Genomic DNA, 20,795 nt, shown 5'->3' on the forward strand with positions numbered 1-20,795 from the left:
CTAACTGATTCTGGTGAACCCGATGAATATGAAGAAGCAATGCAGGTTGATGCCAAACAACAATGGGAGCTAGGCATGAAAGAGGAGATGGACTCCTTGATGAAAAATAAGACTTGGGACTTAGTCCCTTTACCTACAAAAAAAAGAGTTTTGCCTAACAAATGGGTTTATAGGCTAAAGGAGGAGGAAGGAGGTCAAAAAAGATATAAGGCCAGACTTGTGGTAAAAGGTTTTGCATAGAAAAAGGGTATAGATTATGATGAAATATTTTCTCCAGTTGTAAAAATGACTTCAATTAGAACTGTACTTAGTCTTGTGGCTACAGATGATTTACATCTTGAACAATTAGATGTCAAAACAACTTTTCTCCATGGAGATTTGGAGGAAGAAATTTACATGTTGCAACCATAGGGATATGAGGTCAAAGGTAAGGAGAACTTGGTGTGCAGGTTGAAGAAAAGTTTGTATGGCCTAAAACAAGCACCCCGACAATGGTATTTAAAATTTGATAGTTTCATGGCTGAACATGGTTATCATAGATGTCATTCTGATCATTGTGTATATTTTAAGAGATTGGATAATGGCAGTTATATTATCTTGTTGCTTTATGTTGATGACATGCTTGTTGTTGGGTCTAACATGCAACATATAAATGATCTTAAATAGAAATTAGCCAGGTCATTTGCAATGAAGGATTTGGGTGCAGTTAAGAAAATTCTTGGTATGAGGATTATACGCGATAGGAAAAATAGAACCTTGAATTTGTCCCAAAGTGAGTATATAAAAGAAGGTGCTGAAAAGATTTAACATGCAGGATGCAAAAGCAGTTAGTACACCTTTGGGTCATTTCAAATTGACTAAGGAGATGTGCCCAAAGGCACAGGAAGAGGTTAATAAAATGTCTAACATCCCATATTCATCAGCTATTGGCAGTCTGATGTATGCAATGGTATGCACAAGGCCAAATATTGCACATGCAGTGGGAGTTGTGAGCAGGTTTATGAGTAATCCAGGTATGGAACATTGGAATGCTTTGAAATGGATCTTTCAGTATTTGAAAGGAACCACTACGAAGTCATTATGTTTCAAAGGATCTAATGCTTCTTTGAGTGGATTTGTTGACTCTGATTTGGTAGGTGATATTGATTCACGGAGGAGTACTACAGGGTATGTCTTTACTATAGGGGGAACTGTAGTAAGTTGGATTTCTAGGCTGCAAAAGGTTGTTGCACTTTCAACCACTGAAGCTGAGTATGTTGCTGCTACAGAAGCCAGCAAGGAGATGATTTGGTTACAATGTTTTCTGGAGGAATTGGGTCAGACACAGGAGGATTGTCCATTATATACTGATAGCTAGAGTGCCATTCATCTTGTGCAAAACTCTACTTTCATTCAAAGACAAAGCACATTTAGCTCAGGTACCACTTCATCCAGACTATTTTGGAGGAGGGTCAGTTACGGCTTGAGAAGATTCACACAAGTGAGAATCCTGTCGATATGTTCATGAAGCTAGTTCCATAGAAGAAGCTAATTTCTTCATCAGTTTCTATTGGTCGTCTTGATTGATAATTGTGGAATTTATACCAGTTGATTCCTAGTTTTTTATCTAGTAGATGTTGCATGTATAGTGGTGTTGTCTAGTATCAGTTTCCAAGTGGGAGATTGTTTGGTGTGGAGCCTGATTAGTCTCCAAGTGGGAGATTGTTGAAATGTGGCAACTAATCAACAAAGTATTGTACACTTAGCACATATCCTTGCCAAGGTCCGAGGCTAGGCCGGGCTCCAGGCAGGGGTTCAGGGGTGGCAGCCCTCTGAAAAGCAGGGGTTCGAGGGTGGGAGCCCCTAAGAAAAAAAAAATTGGGTATTTTTTTTTGAAGAAAATCGACATTGTAATAAAACCCTAAAAAGGCCGACTTTGTTTTTGCCCTAAAAATGCATGTTATAAGTGGCTGGGATGCTTAAGGCATTGTAAGGTTGATGTACTATTTTTGCTGGATAATAAGAAAGATTGGATGGTTGTGTATGGTGGACATAACCCATTCTGGGTGAACCACGTTAAATCTCTATGTTATCTGTGTCCTATTTTATTTCTTTATCTTTTGTATTTAAATCTGCATATAATTGTTAGTTCATATTTTCTTCGGATCTGCTTGAAACCCTAACATCTTGAACTTATCTTCTTTGAAATTTATTAATTATAGCCTTAACATAATATTTGTATGTTAGATTAATTAACATATAAAATATCACATATAAATACAAGAGAACATCAAATTTTCATGAAACTGTGCAATTAAGATTTAATTGACTGTAATAGATATTCCTAATTTATATTTCCAACCAAACTATATATTGTCAATGCTATGTCATAAAATATAATTCTAATGTGCCCAAAGGCCATCTCTATTAACACAAAATAACTGTCAACTTCCTTTCACATTTGTGATTAGATACAATCACCATGTAGTTGAAATTAATGGTTTAGTGGATAGCCCATGATCTAATAGCTTGAAAGATATCATGATAAATAACATGTTTGGATTTAAGTTATGCACAAGTTTACTAAAACTCCATCTCATATTATCCCTTGTAGACTTCACATGTTTATCTATGGATCCTGAAACTTCCTTTAATCCCAATTTTATTTGGGGCCTTAGGCACACTATTACAACATGACTCTATGGTCAAAATTGTCTGCATGGATAAACTCAAACATCATCATGCTTTTGAACACTAAGCATATGGAGATTATATAGGATCGTAAATTGTACACCCTTAATTGGGTGGTACAATTCCATGCTTAGGTTAGCACCCACCTTAGTGTGTTTGGATCTTGCATCTCAATTTCCATGTAAGAATTTAATTAATTAATTTAATTTAATCAAATATCTTATTTTGTCACTCTTCACATCATAAAATTGGGCCATTTTGTTAGACAGTTCAAATAACCAGAAGACAACTGAGAGGGGGGGTGAATCCATTATCATAGATTACCAGAACCATTAGCAATTTGAACTTAAATATTGGAATAGTAGTTAAACCAATTAAGCATAAATAGTAATCACATAATAAAATCCATTCACATAACACCAAGATTTGTACATGGAAAACCTAGTAAAGGGAAAAACCACGGTGGGAAGCCTACCCATAGTCAAATAATATTTCTGCAGTAAGTATGTGAATTACAATTGAGGGGCCTGCATCTGCACTTGGAGGAAGGCCAACAGCCTATAGTGCATTTCTCATCACAAAAGGAGCCTCACTGACTACATAGAAATCTAGACTACAATCCGAAGAAGTGTTGAACTACAAAAGATAGCATCTCCTATGCCAGAGTATAGTTCCTCTTAAACTCAATACCGGAGGACTAAATCCTCTTACATATACCCAATTTGATCTCCAATGATCGAGCAACTCCTCTTCCTAAATTATTTTTTATTATTCGCACATTACATTTGTTAGAATCAATGATAGTCCCAAAGACACTAAGAGGGGGGGGGGAATCAATGTCTAACTAGCTAGTAGAATATTTAAACTTATTAAGAATTTTGCATCCCAAAATAGTGTACCGGTAAATAAGAATTAATGTACCAAATAAGAATAATAGATACAACATAGAGAACACACCATAACACAAGATATTTAACGAGGAAACCCGGTGTGGAGAAAACATCAGTGGGATTTGTGACCCACAATATTCACTCACTGGCCAATGAATAAATATTACTTACAATGAGGGGCCTGCACATGCAGGAAGGCCAACTACCTAGAGCTCACTTCTCAATAAGAGTCACATTGACTACAAAAATGGATTATCAAAATCCAATACAATGTATTGTTTTAGATCAGCATCAACTATGTCAAGTTCAGTACCAGTTTAAGCTTAGTCTATTACCAAAAACCTTCACTAACAACTATATCACAAATATCATCCTCTTTGTCTTACTTTCTTCCTTTTTCACAAAATGACCTATAAGATCTCATGTATATATATGAGTCTTTTACAATGCATCATCTCAACTTTACAAAAGATAATTACATTAAAATACAATTGACAAAATTTTATTCCCTGTCAGCTGAGGTGGTAGTATGAATTGTTGTTGTTGTTAGTGAAGTGCCTATCGATGTATGTAGAAGTCTATTTCCAGTGCTGGTAACTATCAGTGGCTTGACAAATGTTTGTCAGTTGGTTGCTAGTTGGTTGCCATCAATGACAACATCAACTATTCTCATAAGAGTGTAGAATGCCAACAATCTCCCCCTTTGGCATTGATGGCAACACTCATGAGAAAAATCCAAAAACCTATTCCAAAAACTAAAGTCCAAAAAGTTTCCAAAAAGATGTGCTCCCCCTGAGCAAATGATCTCCTTTGAATAAGTATTTTTCTCTCCACTACTCCCCCTTTGACATCAATGACAAAGGTTGTCAAAAATAGTCAAATGAGTGAAAAAATTCACCTCAAAGTTTGTAACCAGTTGGTTACAATCTGAAAGATGTCTGCCAAAACCAAATTTAGACTCTGCATGAATCTTTTGTTGTTGGTTAGGGTTGCCTCAGTCTGTTGGATCATGCCGGTGAGATAGTGCATGTGTTCTTTTGGTGATCACTCTACTTGAAGTAATGCCTTAGAGATTTCATTTCTCAAAGAGATAAGATTGTCCAACTTAGGACCAAGTTTATATTTAAGTTCTTGGGCATTAGACTTAATCCTTGCCTTCTCTTTCTCAAGTTTCTCCAATTTTTCCTCAAAACCTATTATTTCCTATTCAATAACTGATACAGGTTCAGATGAACCAATTATGTTATCAGCTATGTCATCAATTTCTTCTTGTACTCTATTGATCTCCTTTTCTAAGTCTCCTATCAAAAGATGGGGTTTGCATGTTTCACTGTATAGCTCCTTGTATTCCAAAATTGTAGAGTTCAGTGTTGGTAATAGTGTATTCATGTGTTTTGTGTTACTACTTATCAATTTGCCATTAGTTTTATATTCAAAGTTATTCTATATACTCTAGTCGGTTACTACTACCAAAATATTCAGTCGGTATGCACAATCTAGTCGGTTATAGAAGAAAGTAGTCTCAGAGCGTAGTATACACTGAGTTGTCTATCAAGTATCATTCCATTCTATCAAGCAGCAAATATGACACACTAAGTTGATATACATCGAGTGAAATGTGTTACCAGATTCATTGAACCTAGACATACATATGAAAACGTGTTACAAGATCGAGGCACATAGAACAGTTATCACATTGGAAATTGCACTTAAAGATTGTGTATGATTTTGAGGCCATCTAACCAATGAAATATTTTGCATGGTTATTAATTCAATAAAATATATTTGTAAGATTGAAGCAATGAATGGATCACCGACATAAGAGATCTATTTATACAACATGGATTAAGATCAGAAATATATATGTAGCATGATAGAAAGGAAGATATAGATATATATGAAGAAAGACATGTGAAAGAACTAAGTGTTATGACTGTTATAGAGACACAAAGTTTACCAAGAAGGATTTTAGAGAATAGTCAAAGAGCAGAGTAAACAGAAGGGTTTATCGAGTTACTATATGAGTTACCGAGGTATGCTATAAGCAAGGTAATCTTATTCTGAGCACATAGAATCTGCTATAACATTTCAAATGTAAAGTTGTAGATATTTGTAATGATTTTATTGTAATATTTTGAAGTTGTAAGAGAAACATTTAATAGGGTAAAAGACTCTAATCAAGTCTATAAATTGTAAAGCCTCTAACCAGGTGCAACATTTAGATTAAGTGTTGTAAAATCCTTTAGCAAGGTAGATCTAACAGATCTTGATACTCCTAATAGGGTAAGCTATCAGAAATAGCTAAACATGTAGCTCTAACCAAGCAACCTTTATTATTGCAATAGTTAAATTGTGGGTGCCATCCCCACCGTAGTTTTTCTCTCTAACCAAGAGTTTCTGCGTAACCAAAATATATGTGTTATGGAGTGAATCATGTATGATTGTTATCTATTTGTTTTAGCTTTATATTATGTTACTGCACTATTCGGTTTATGCATAACAGTAAAGTTATTCAAGAAGAAATGTTTTGAAGTACTGATTCACCCCTCCCCTCTCAATACATTAGTTTTCCATATTGGGCCTAACATTTTGTGCACTTCTTCATTGTGTCTTCAAAGAATTTATCCTTCTCCTTTTCCACTTTCTCCCTGAAGGTGTCCCCATTCACCTTGTCAATGGTTATTACATTATTAGTAATAAATTTTGATAGTGTGTCCAATTTTCCTATAGAATCCTTGATGTGATCAGTGTTACAATTTGGTACAATCAACTTTAGAATTGGTAAAGTGTTATCAATTGCCTTGTAGGCTAATGCATTGCAGTCTATTATCTTCTTGATTGAACCTAAAAGTATTTCAGTAACATTTGTAGGTTTGAATTCACTTGTTGAGGTGTCAGATGTCTGACCAATTACCTTTATTATCTCTATGTTTCCAACATTAGTAACCATTTTGTTTGTGTTTACCTCCAGTGGATCAGTCTGAGTTTGCATTTCAACCTATAAAGGTTTGTCTGATTGTTTAGATGTCTCAGTGATTGCCAGTTTCCCTGCCTCAGTATGTACCTTTGCCTCTATAGGTTTTTCAGTAAGTTCAATTATTGGTATCTTTGTCTCTGGTGGCCTTGTGCTAGCATCTTTTTCTTCAGTAGGTTTTCTTGTATCTGATGGTTTCTCTATTTGGGTTGGGATCTCAACCTTAATAGTCTCTACCAGTTTCTCAACTATGTTGCCACTATCAACATTATCATTCTTAACCTTTGTACCATCCTTATCCACAATAATATTTACTTCCCGAGTATCCACATTCATGGTTAAAAGTATCTCAGTTTTAGGATTTGTATCATCTTGTGTGATACCTTCAGTGTCAAAGACTGGTGTATCATCTGTGTGTACTGGTGTATTATCCAAAGGTGGTGGCGGTATATTATCAGTAATTTTGATGTTTAGAATTCCACCAATATTTCCTTTGTTCTTATCCTTATCCTTCTGATATACTTTGAATGTCTTCTTTGGTCAGTTCCTTTCCTCTCATTTTTCTTTTTCCACAAAAAATATATCCTAGTTATCAATAGTCTCTTCTGCAATCTCATTTACTCTTCTTGTCATTAAACTTACTTGTCGATGCCCATTAGCAAAAATGGATCTATTAGCCTCACAAATCAATTCATCAATTTCATCTTTTGAATTCACAAGATGAATAGCTAGAATTTTTTCAACTTTAAGTTTCTTATCTAATTCCATCACTTCTATCCTTTTTGCATCCAATCTTCTATACAGTTCATTTGGTAAATTGTCCACAACTTCAATTAAGACTTTCTTATATATGTCCAAGTGTAAAATAATATTGTTCTCAATGCTTTCCTTGTCAGAATCATTAAATGAATTATATAGTTTACTCACATTAGCCAAATTTCCATTATCAGTTATTTCATTTAACAAATCATCCAATGAAGGAGTGATCGGTTTCTATTTCTTCTTAGGAGTTAGTTTCTTGGTTGGTTCCCTTACTGCTTGTTGTTTCTTCCTCAAGGTCCTTGTTCTCTTAGATGAAGGAGAGGGTACCGGTGAAGGTTTTCTCTCCCTCCTTTCAACTCCTTTAAACTCGGTTGCCTTGTCACTCTCGGTTCTAGAAGATGTGCCAATTGGTGAAATGTGTGCCTCTGGTTACAGTCCTTCAAGCTCATTGGCCGATATGCCACTGATGTTCATTACATTCTCCTTGATTTCTTTTACTTTCTTAGAAGCATCCCTGATAATTTTTTCTCTTTTCTTCTTTTGCTTCAATGTTTTTACATCACTTTCAATAGTTTCAACATTGCCAAAAACTTGTTCTGATGGTTCTCTCGATGCATCTAGTAATGCTTTAGTATATGTCTCAAGAATGTTTAGATCTACCTCATATCCCATTTCAGTTACCCATATAGTCCTAGGGAGTACAACTTCCATCCATGTCTCATCTCTCTTGATAACAAAACAAATTTTTTTGTCATACTTGTCCACTACACTCTGTGGTAGCCTTTCTCTAGTTTTCATTTTAGCCTGGAAGGTTTTGAAATATTCAATTATGTTGTTGTCCTTTGCAGTTCCCATGCTGGTAAAATCTTCCTATAATTGTTTTCCTACCGATATATCATATCCAAAGTCTTTAGGTCCTGTATCATGAATTTCCTTAGTGAAATACAACATCAAACATACCAAAATATTTCCAAATCAGAATGTCTCTTTCTTATCTCCTTTAATCTTCTTCAAATTATCAATGAGTTCATCTTTTAGCCATTCACAAACATCTATCATTGCATTGTTGTTGACCATCTCATAAGAACTATTTATACAAAGATTAGAAACTAAATTTAGCCTATTAGCATGTGTAGTCTTGTATCCTAACACCATACTTACAAATCTCACATTGATGTCCTTAATATCATTCACTCTTAGTGATCTACTATCAGATGTTGCTCTGATTAGGGTCATCACTTTGTTGTTAGGGATCTTCTTTGTTTTGTCAGGTCTGCTGTTGGTTGAGGATAAACTAGTTACTGCCCTAATTGCTTGTCCAGTTATTTTGCTAACAAAATCCAACCATAAGAATTCTCCATGTGCTCTACTTAAAACAATCTTGACTACTTCCTTTGGAAATTCATGGATATTCAATATCTCAACAAAACCTAGAGTTTCTACAATCTTGTGTTTAGGTTTAATAGCACCATTTTCATCACAAATTACCATTTTAAACATTTTCATCAATCCCTCAGAACCTAATTCTTCAATGTTGCAATGTATATAAATCCTAGGGTTTTCTGTAAATGCTATACCTTTAGGAATTTTTGAAAACGCCCCTATGGAATCATCTTGCTTAGCTACTTCAGAAATTATTTTAAATACGGGCCTAGGGCATTTCACATTTTCCACAATAGTAAGGTTTAGAATAAATTCGGGAGCAGAAGAAGAAGCCATTGAAAAATACCTTTAGCTACTTTAAAGTATTCTGAATGCTTGAAAGAAATCACTCCGCACCTTCGCCTTGAATGCCTTCACTCTGTTTTCGTGCTCTCTGCTAATTTGAATGCTCAATGAGTTCAAAAAGAGGGAAGTTAGATGATTTATAATGACATTTATCTTACCAACCACATTAAATTCTCACCAATTAAGTGAAAACTTAACACATCTGCCAGTAAGGAAGAAATCTATCTTCTCACCATCAACCGAGGGTACTCTACATTATTTTTAACTTTTTGTAATACCCCCAAAATGAGTTACTTCTCAATTGGATGAAGAATCTCCTTCCGGTGGAGTATTACTTTGTTCTACTAGTGTAGAGATAGTTTCATCAACTTTCAGATCTCTCTTTCTAATCCATTATTTTGAAAACTCTTGCTTTACCTCATCTACCTTTTCTTTACATTTCAAACTAGATCCTTTATTGTTTACCGATGAAGTCTTACTTCTACAGAATTTTGCAATATGTCAAATCTTGTTACAAGCATAAAAAGTTACATTATTCTTCTGAATAACCTTTCTATATCCTATGTCAGTTTTTGTTCTGGATTGATTAGTTAAGTGCCCAAATCTTTCACAAACATAGCATCTCACATTCATTCTGCAGTTTTCTGAATTATGACCAACTTTGTTGCATTTGGAACATTGACTAGTGGGTGCATTAATATTCTGATTGTTTCTAAATCTACACTAATTTTCTCTATGACCATATTTGTTATAGTTAAAGCATTCCCCATTAAATTTATAAGCACTAGGTTGTCTTACTGGTTTACTGTGATCATGATTGTTTGCAGTACTGGAACTTTCTCCAAGCTCAAATCCAAGTCCATTTGTATCTCCATTAGGTTTATGACTTTCAGCATGTCATCAAGCTCCTCTGAACTTTTCTTGAATTTCCCTTTGTGTTGATTTGTAGTAGCCAACTCATTTTCTAGAATTTACTTTTGTTTCACAAGCTCAGTTTTATCATGTTGCATGTGAATCAGATCAGTCTTCAACATATCATTTTCATGACTAAGTCTTAGATTTTCATTTCCAGCATCATTGAGTCTCCTAGTCAAATCTTCTTCATTCTTCTTCCTATCTTCAATGTCTTTGCATAACCTCATAGTCATATCTTGCATTTCATTCTTCATATTACTATTTTCCTATCTCAACTTGTTTGCAAGTTCATTAAGAGTTTCTTTTTCATCATCATCTTTCTGCATCTTCTCATGAAGTTATTTTCTTTTATTTTGTGATATAACAAGGTTCTCCTAAAGTCCTTTAATGAATTCTTGTGCAGTCCTTAGATCATCTTCAAGTTTGATAGTCTTGAATTTCTCTGCATCATAGTCTACATGAGCTCCTTCCAATTGTTTTCTTAAGTTCTCCATCTATACTGATGTCAGAATCTTCCTCAAGCTGTTAGTCTTTTGAAAATAGAGGACCAAGATCTGATACCAATTGTTAGAATCAATGATAGTCCCAAAGACACTGAGAGGGGGGGTGAATCAATGTCTAACCAATTACTAGAATATTTAAACTTATTAAGAATTTTGCATCCCAAAACAGTTTACTGGTAAATAAGAATTAATGCACCAAATAAGAATAATAGATACAACATAGACAACACACCATAACACAAGATATTTAACGAGGAAACCCAGTGTGGGAAAAACCTCGGTGGGATTTGTGACCCACAATATTCACTCACTGGCCAATGAATAAATATTACTTACAATGAGGGGCCTACACATGCAGGAAGGCCAACTGCCCAGAGCTCACTTCTCAATAAGAGTCACATTGACTAAAAAAATGGATTATCAAAATCCAATACAATGTACTGCTTCATACTGAGAGGGGGGGTGAATCAGTATCTAACCGATATTTAATATTTCTTAAAATTAAAACATGCAGAACATATTATAATAGTGTACCGGTATGCAAGGAATAATGCAATAAATAGAATTAAGAACATCCACATGAAAAGCACACCATAACACAGGGTTTTAATGAGGAAACCCGGTGTGGGAAAAACCTTGGTGGGATTTGTGACCCACAATATTCACTCACTGGCCAATAAGAGAATATTACTTACAATAGGCGCATGCACATGCAGGAAGGCCAACTGCCTAGAGCTCACTGTTCAATGGGATGTCTCCCTGACTTACAATGAGGATTATATAAATCCAATATCTTGTACTGCTTTACAATAGCATCTATAATGCCTGATCCAGTACCAGTTGCTGCTCTACTTCTTAAATAAACCCTTAGCCTATATTTCGCATAATAGGTCTACCTAATATTTTTCCTCACTCCATACTCATTGCGAAATGTCTACAATGTTCTCTTTTATATATAAGAGTCATTTTACAATTTTCCAAGTCGGCTTACAAATTTTTTACAATAATAAACAAAATATAATGTAACATAATACTATCGGCCTCTGTGCTGGCATACTTCTTTTCTTTGTGCCGGTGCTGGTGTCCTGAGTGCTTGTGTAGAGTGTGATCTACTTGATGTTGGTATAATGCCTTTGCCGGTATCATAGGATTGCAAGGTTGCCATCAATGATAAAACCTTCAATCACATACAATGTCTCATTGGAGTGTGCATATGCCAACAATCTCCCCCTTTGGCATTGATGACAACACTCATGAGAAATTTCAAAAAATGTATCCAAAAATGTGAAGTCCAAAAATATTATGAAAAATGTGTGTGCTCCCCCTGAGCATATGATTCCTATGATATATTGAATTTTCTCATCCCACTACTCCCCCTTTGGCATCAATGACAAAGGTTGTCAAGATGTCAGTAGAGTTTGTAGTTTCAACCTTGTAACTGGGTGGTTACAATTTGAAAAAGATCTCCCAAAATCAAGTTTATACTATCCATAAAATTCATTCTATCCTTTGTTGTTGTCTCTGTTCTCTTCACTGTACTGGTGAGATGTTGCAAATGCTTTGCTAGTGTTTTCTATCCCTGTATTAGTGCTTCAAATACTTCCTTCTGTAGTGATGCTAGATAGTCCAATCTTGGACTTAGTTTTAATCTTAGATGCTTTGCCTTATTCACAATTCTCTCTTTCTCTCTTTCCAATTTAAGTAATTCTTCTTCAAAATTTGTTATCTTCTCCTCAAAAACTGATAGTGTATCTGGTGAGTTAACAAAATTATCTGCAAGTTTATTGATCTCATCCTATACCTTGCTCATCTTTTTGTCTATATCTACAGTCAAAAAGTTTGTCTTATAGGTGTCTTTGTACAGAGTTTTGTACTCTTTCAATAAATTACATAATTCTGGTAGAAGTGTGTCAAAATCTCTGTTACACTTCTTTATTTGTTCATCAAAGAATTTCTATTTTTCAATTTCTACTTTATCTTTCAATGACTCTTCCTTTATTTTCTCAATGTTTTCTATGATATATTTACATAATGTATCAAGTTGTCCTAAAGAATCTTTACTGTCTATATTACAGTTAGAGCAATTACCTTCAAAATTTGTATGGTATCATCAATTGCCTTGTAAGCTTGTGAGCTGCAGTCTGTTATCTTTTTGATTGAATCTAATAGTACCTCAGTCACATTAGTTTATTTGTAGCCTAATGATGAACCAACAATCTGAGTACTGGTGGAAATAACCAAGCTTGTATTGACCTCTGGTAGGTCAGTTTGTGTCTGCATTTCTTTAAGCAATGGTTTTTCTATTTCTCCAGTTGTTGGTGGCACTGTTTCCTTATGTTCCTATTCCTATTGTTGTTGTTCCTGTTCTGGAGCCTTTTTCTTTGTTTGTTGCATTGTCTCAGTCTGAGTCTCTACCTTTTTCTCTTTGTCTTCTGTTGGTTTCTCCTATGTGTTTTTAGTTTGCTCAGCTATCGGAGGCTCACTAGCCATGTCAGTCTTATCAACTGTATCTTTGTCTACCACTATGTTGATCTTTTGAGTATCAACATCCACAGTATATAAGACTTCAAGATTAGTATTACCATCCTCTACATCCATATTCTTAGTTGTCGGTTGATCTTCTATAGTTGTTGTTTTTACCGGTGGAGTAATCAAAGGAGGTGAGGGTAAGTTGTCTCTAACCTTGATACTAGGTGGTCCACCAACTTTACCTTTACCCTTGTCTCTATCTTTCTGATTAAATTTTATGGGTTTGGGGTTCCTGTATTCTTCTTGTTTTTCTTTTTCAACTAAGAATATATCCCATCCATTTTTTGTTTCCTCAGTCACCTCGTTAACTCTTCCAACCATTAAATCAATGTGTCGGTGTGCAGTAGAAAATACTGACCGGTTGGCTTGAGCAATTAGGTCATCAATTTCTTTGGGTGAGTTTACTAGATAAACAACAAGTAGCTTTTCAATCTTTATTTTCTTGTCTAGTTCTATTACTGCTTGTCTTCTTGCTTCCAGTCTCTTGAATAGTTCATCTAGAATTTCATTTACTACTTCCATCAAAAACTTCTTATACATATCCATATGCAATATAACACTATTTTCAACTTGTTTTTTTTCATTAGTTGTTAAAGTGTCATATATTTTCTCTATATTTTTCAATTTACCTTCCTCTATAATTTTATTCAGCAATATATCAAGAGGGGCCAAGTCTTTGTTTGTCCTCTTCTTCTTTTTGGGTGTCAGTTTCTTCTTCTTTGGTGTAGCCTTTCTTATTGGAGATCTCATTGCTTTTTGTTTTTGTCTTGTCCTCCTGGGTGAGGGTGTGGTTGTCGGTGAGGGATCTCTTTTCCTTACAACTCTTTTGAAAGTTGTAGGCATGTCACTCCCAGAAGAAGTACCTACCAATGATAGGTGAGTTTCAGGTTGTGGAGCTGCTAACTCATCCTCTGTAATACCGGTTTCCTTCAACACATCTTCTTTGATGGCCTTTACTTGTCTAGAACCTTTCCTTACAACTGCCTCAACCTTTTTCACTCTTTTCTTTGATTGTATTTGGCTTTCAATAGTTTTTGTACTACCAAATATTTCTTCCTTAGGTTCTCTAGGGGCTTCTAGAAGTGCTTTAGCATATGTTTCAATTATGTGATCATCTATTTCATAGCCCATCTCGGTTACCCAAACTGTCCTAGGGATGACTACTTCCATCCAGATTTCATCTTTGTATTTGTTGACAATCTTTTCTGATAACCTAATTCTTTTCTTCATTTTGGCCTTTAATGCTTGAAAGAAGTCATGAATATTGTTTTCCTTGTCTTATCCCATGTTATTGAATAGTTTTGTTAACTGTTTACCTATTGGTATATCATAACCAAGTTCTTTGTAGCCTATACGAGGAACCTATTTTGTTATATGTTGCATCAAACATACTAACAGATTTCCAAAGCTAAAAGTTCCTTTCTTGTCCTTCTTAATCTTTCCAAGGTTGTCAATTAATTCATCTTTTAACCACTCACATATATCAATCTTCGCATTATCAGTGACCATATCATAAGCACTCTTAATGCATAAACTTGAAACTAAATTGAGTCTATTTGCATGAGTAGCTTTATACCCTAACATCATGCTAATAAATCTCACATTAATGTCTGTTACATCATTAACTCTTAGGGACCTTTTGTCAAAAGTTGCACCAATTAGGTTTGTAACAAGGTCATTGGATACCTTCTTGGTTTTATCTGGCCTTTTAACAGTGGTCAGTAACCCTGTGACAGCTTCCACAGCTTCCTTAGTGATTTTGTTAACTGCATCTAACCAGAAAAATTCACCATGTACCCTGCTTAAGACTATCCTAATCACATCCTTGGGAAATTCAGGATTGCTAAGGATCTCTATAAATCCTAGGGTTTCAATGATCTTGTGTTCATCTTTTACATTGCCGGTTTTATCACATATCATAATTTTAAACATGGTTTTAATCTCTTCATCTCCTAGTTCCTCAATGTTGCAGTGGATGTAAATTCTGGGGTCTTGAGCATAAATAACTCCCTTGGGAATTTGAGAAAAAGCACCTAAGGTATCATCTTTCTTTGCTACCTCGGGAACTAACTGAAATATGGGCCTAGGTCTTTTTATCACTTTGATAATAGTAGGGTTTTCTATATATTCAATTGTAGAGGTGGATGCCATGATTAAATACCTTTTACTGCCTTTAGGATGGATGAATGCTTGGAGTGTTCTTGCCTCTTGCTCGAAATGCCTTAGCTCGGAATCTTCACGCTCTTCATAGGTTTGAAATCTTGGTGAAATGGAATGGAGCCAAAACCTCAATTTTATAGTGTCTTTTTGCCATCTACCACATTAAATGCATGTCAGTTAAGTATTCTCTTAACATTGTCTATCGGTAAAAAGTAATCTTCAACTTCTTATCTCTAACCAAGGGAATAATAGCACATGTGTCATCAAATTGCCAAACCCTCAAGGAAACTTTCTTCAATTTGATGAAGAACTTCTTGCCAGTGGAGCACTGCTCTATCCTGCTAGTGAAGCATCACTCTATCCTTCCAATGAAGCATCAGTTTTTCCTACCGGTGGAGGAGTATTCCCAATATTCAGATCAGCTTTTCTAATCCATTGTTTTGAGAATTCTTGCTTAACCTCTTCAACTTTTTCTTTAACTTTCAAGCTAGAACTTTTGATGTCTACCGATGTTCCTTTACTTCTACAGAATTTTGCAATATGCCCAATCTTGTTACATGCATAACAAGTTACATTATTCTTCTGAATAGCTTTCCCATAACCTATGTCGGTTTGTGTTCTGCATTGATTAGATAAATGTCCAAATCTTCCACAAACATAACATCTCACATTCATTCTACAATTTTTCAGAGTTGTGATCAACTTTGTTGCATTTAGAATATTAACCGGTGGGTGTGTTGATATTCTAATAATTTCTAGATCTACATTCATTTTCTCTATGACCATACTTATTACAGTTAAAGCAATTTCCATTGAATTTATAAGCATTAGGTTGTCTTACTGGTTTGCTATGATCCTGAGTATTTGTAGTACTGGAGCTTTCACCAACTTCAAAGCCAATTCCAGAAGTGTCACCTTTAGGTTTTTGATTCTTCAGCAAGGTGCCAAGTTCCTCTGAGCTTTTCTTGAATTTTTATTTATGTTGATTTGCAATTTCTAGTTCTCTTTCCAAGACTTCTTTTTGTCTCATCAATTCATTTGAGTCATTTTGAGTATGCATCAAATCTGTCTTCAACATGTCATTTTCATAGCTAAGTCTTGTGTTCTCATTTGCTGCATCACTTAGTCTTCTAGTCAATTCTTCTTCATTCTTCTTCCTATCCTCAATCTCTTTGCAAAATCTCATAGTCATATCCTGCATCTCATTCTTTGTTGTCATGTTCTCTTGTTTCAACTTGCTTATCATATCATTAAGTGATTCCTTTTCATCATTCTCATTTTGAAATTTTTCACAAAGTTCTCTTCTCTTATTTCTTGGAATACTAAAATTTACTTGAAGTGCCTGAATGATATCTTGAGCTACCCTTAAATCATCTTCTAGTTTGATATTTTTCAATTTCTCTGCATCATAGTCTATAAGAGCTCCTTCAAGTTTCTTCATCAGATTTTCCATCTTTACCAGTGTCTAGATCTTCCTCAAGTTGTTAGGCTTCTGAAAATAGAGGACCAAGCTCTTATACCAATTGTTAGGAATCCCACAGATACTAAGAGGGGGGGTGAATCAGTATCTAACTGGTATTTAATATTTCTTAAATTAAAACATGCAGAACATATTATAATAGTGTACCGATATGTAAGAAATAATGCAATAAATAGAATTAAGAACATCCACATGAAAAGCACACCATAACATAAGGTTTTAACGAGGAAACCCGGTGTGGGAAAAACCTCGGTGGGATTTGTGACCCACAATATTCACTCACTGGCCAATAAGAGAATATTACTTACAATAGGGGCCTGCACATGTAGGAAGGCCAACTACCTAGAGCTCACTGCTCAATGGGAAGGCTCAGTGACTTACAATGAGGATTATACAAATCAAATATCTTGTACTACTTTACAATAGCATCTATAATGCCTGATCCAGTACCAGTTGCTGCTCTACTTCTTACATAAACCCTTAGCCTATATTTCACATAATAGGTCTACCTAATATTTTTCCTCACTCCTTACTCATTGCCAAATGTCTACAATGATCTCTTTTATATATAAGAGTCATTTTACAATTTGCCAAGTTGGCTTACAAAGTTTTTACAATAATAAACAAAATATAATATAACATAATCCTATCAGCCTCTGTGCTGGTATACTTCTTTTCTTTGTGCCAGTGTAGACTGTGATCTGCTTGATGTCCTTATAATGCCTTTGCCGGTATCATAGGATTGCAAGGTTGCCATCAATGACAAAACCTTCAATCACATACAATGTCTCATTGGAGTGTGCATATGCCAATGGAGAAAACACCATAACACAAGATATTTAACGAGGAAACCTGGTGTGGGAAAAACCTCAGTGGGATTTGTGACCCACAATATTCACTCATTAGCCAATGAATAAATATTACTTACAATGAGGGGCCTGCACATGCAAGAAGGCCAACTACCTAGAGCTCACTTCTCAATAAGAGTCACATTGACTACAAAAATGGATTATCAAAATCCAATACAATGTACTACTTCAGATCAACATCAACTATGTCAGGTTCAGTACCGGTTTAAGCTCAGTCTATTACCAAAAACTTTCACTAACAACAATATCACAAATATCATACTCTTTGTCCTACTTTCTTCCTTTTTCACAAAATGACCTATAAGATGTCATGTATATATATGAGTCTTTTACAATGTATCATGTTGGCTTTACAAAAAATAATTACATAAAATACAATAAACAAAAGTTTATTCCCTGTTAGTTGGGGTGTCAGTATGCATTGTTGTCATTGTTAGTGAAGTGCCTTCCAGTGTATGTAGAAGTCTATGTTCGGTGCCAGTAACTATCAGTGGCTTGACAAATGTTTGCAAGTTGGTTGCCAGTTTGTTGCTAGTTGGCTGCCATCAATGACAACATCAACTATTCTCATAAGAGTGTACAATGCCATCAACATTCCTTGACCATGATCTCTAATAATAACCATGATGATCTACAATGAGATCTTACATCTATATAGAAACCCTTGACCATAAACAATTTGGTCAACCACCAGACAATAAACTAATAAATAATTACAAACCATGTCAGATTAAGACCAAACAAATAATATCAACACATAAGACATCCTAGAAATACATCAATAGGTCCTATCCACATGTTACATTAAAGTCGGTCCATAACCTAGATAAATCAAGATCCTATATAGGTCCACATGCTACAACAATGATCTCCATCCACCAAGTCTCAAACATGATCACCAACAGCATCCTAAAACTCCACCAGAAGCTGCACCAACACCACTTATTCAATTCATCAAAGATCTCCACCAAATTCTCTACTGGTGAAACCCTCACTGAAACTAGAAACCAAGCTTCTAAGCAAGCAGGATAGCATCCAATCACTAGACCAAAACCAACTGACCAAATATGTGTAAGAGTATCATGAACAAGCCAATTCCATCCCCAAACTATACCAGAGCCTACCGGATCATGTCAGATCCAAGTTAACCAGAAACCAATCAACCTACTGGGACCAGAAGGGTGTCGATAAATCATCCAAACAACTAGTGTTGGCATCAATGACAAAACATCAATGCAACACATAATCAATTCCACCAAATGACCAACAATCTCTCCCTTTGTCATTGATGGCAACACTAGATGTGAAAAACATCTAAGTACCAAGAAATGCCAAACAAGTCTTCCCGAATGAAAGACAACCAACAATCTCCCACATACAGCTCTGAATATCAATATCTCTCCCCCCATGAATAATATCTCTGTAAAGCTATGAATTTCTCTTTCTTTTTTTTCACATCAATATCACTCCCCCTTTGACATCAATGCCAAAAATCTGACAGAAATATCAAAGCAAAAACATAAACCATTGAATCATAAAGCTGACTAATCCCCTTAGCAGTAGCATCCCACATCAGTGTCAGAATGAATAGTATCTCTGATAATGCATGCCAGGCTGATTCCAAACCACATCAATCAAGTCTCTACCAGGGGGGCAGAAACTCCTAATCTATCTCTCAAGTACTCAAATGATTCCTTGGGCAAAGGTTTAGTGAAAATATTTGCAATCTTCTCTTTAGTGTTTACATAAACCAGTCTAACTTCATTTGCTTCCACCTTCTCCTTCAAAAGGTTATACTTGATAGATATGTGCTTTATTTTAGAATGAAATACTAGATTCTTTGGTATATCAATAGGAGCTGAGTTATCACAATGAATAACTATCGGTGCATCACAATCCACCTTTATATCCTTCAACATTTGCTTCATCCATAAAACTTGTGCACACTTAGTACCAGCATCAACATACTCATCTTTAGCAGTAGATAAATAAGTACATGACTGGTTCTTGCTGATCCATGAAACCAACTTCTTTCTAAGAAAGAAAGCTCCACCAGAAGTGCTTCTCTGGTCATCAACATCTCCAGCCCAATCAACATTTGTATATGCACATAAAGTGAAGTTATCATCCTTAGGGTACCACAAGCCATATTTTGATGTACCTTGCAAGTATCTAAAAATCCTTTTCACCGCCATCTCATGATTTTCTCTAGGATCACTCTGAAATATTGAAACAATACAAACAACATTCATATTGTTAGGCCTAGTCTGAGTCAAATAAAGAAGACCTCCAATCATAGATTTGTATCTTATAGGATTTACCAGTGCAGAAACATATTTTCCTATCAATTTCCCACTTGTAACCATAGGAGTACTTATCGGTTTAGAATCTCCCATACAAAAATTCTTCAACAATTCCTTGGAATTTTTAGTTTGACAAATGAAAATACCTTTGTCAGTCTCATTAATCTACAAACCTAAGAAAAATTTCATCTCACCAATCATAGACATCTCAAATTCTTTCTCCATGTTCTTAGAAAATTCTATGCATAACTTATCTTCACCTCCAAAAATAATATCATCAACAAATATTTCAATAATTAGTATATCATCATTAGAGATCTTATAATATAAATTAATGTCAGCATTGCCCTTAGTAAAACCAAGTTTTAAGAGATATTTATCCAACCTTGCATACCAAGCTCTAGGTGCTTGTTTCAATCCATATAAAGCTTTCCTTAACTTGCAAACCATATCTATATCATCTAATAGTAAAAAACTATCAGGTTGTTCAATGTAAACTTCCTCATCAAGATCCCCATTCAAAAATGCATATTTAACATCCATTTAATAAACCTTGTAGTTTTTATAAGCAGCATAGGCAAGAAATAATCTTACAACTTCAATCCTAGCTAGGCATGCAAAAGTCTCCCCATAATCAATTCCTTCCATTTGAGAATATCCTATACAAACCAATCTAGCCTTATTCCTTATAACTTGACCATCCTCATTCAATTTATTCCTAAAAACCCACTTAGTTCCAATAAAAAAAATTATTTTTAGGTCAGGGAACCAAGGTCCATGTGTTGTTTTTCTCAATCTGATCTAATTCTTCTTCCATAGCTTTCAACCAATATTCATCTTTACATGCCTCAATTATTGATATTGGTTCAACTTGTGACATTAAACATACCTCATTAGTTGTTAGTCTTCTTCTTGTTAGCAATCCATTTCTCTTATCCCCAATGATCTGATCTTCTGAATGATTCAATCTCACATACCTAGGAGTCTTCTAACTTTCTATTCCTCTTCCCTA

This window comes from Cryptomeria japonica, chromosome 5, assembly GCF_030272615.1.
Source record: "Cryptomeria japonica chromosome 5, Sugi_1.0, whole genome shotgun sequence".
Taxonomy (NCBI): Eukaryota; Viridiplantae; Streptophyta; class Pinopsida; order Cupressales; family Cupressaceae; genus Cryptomeria; species Cryptomeria japonica.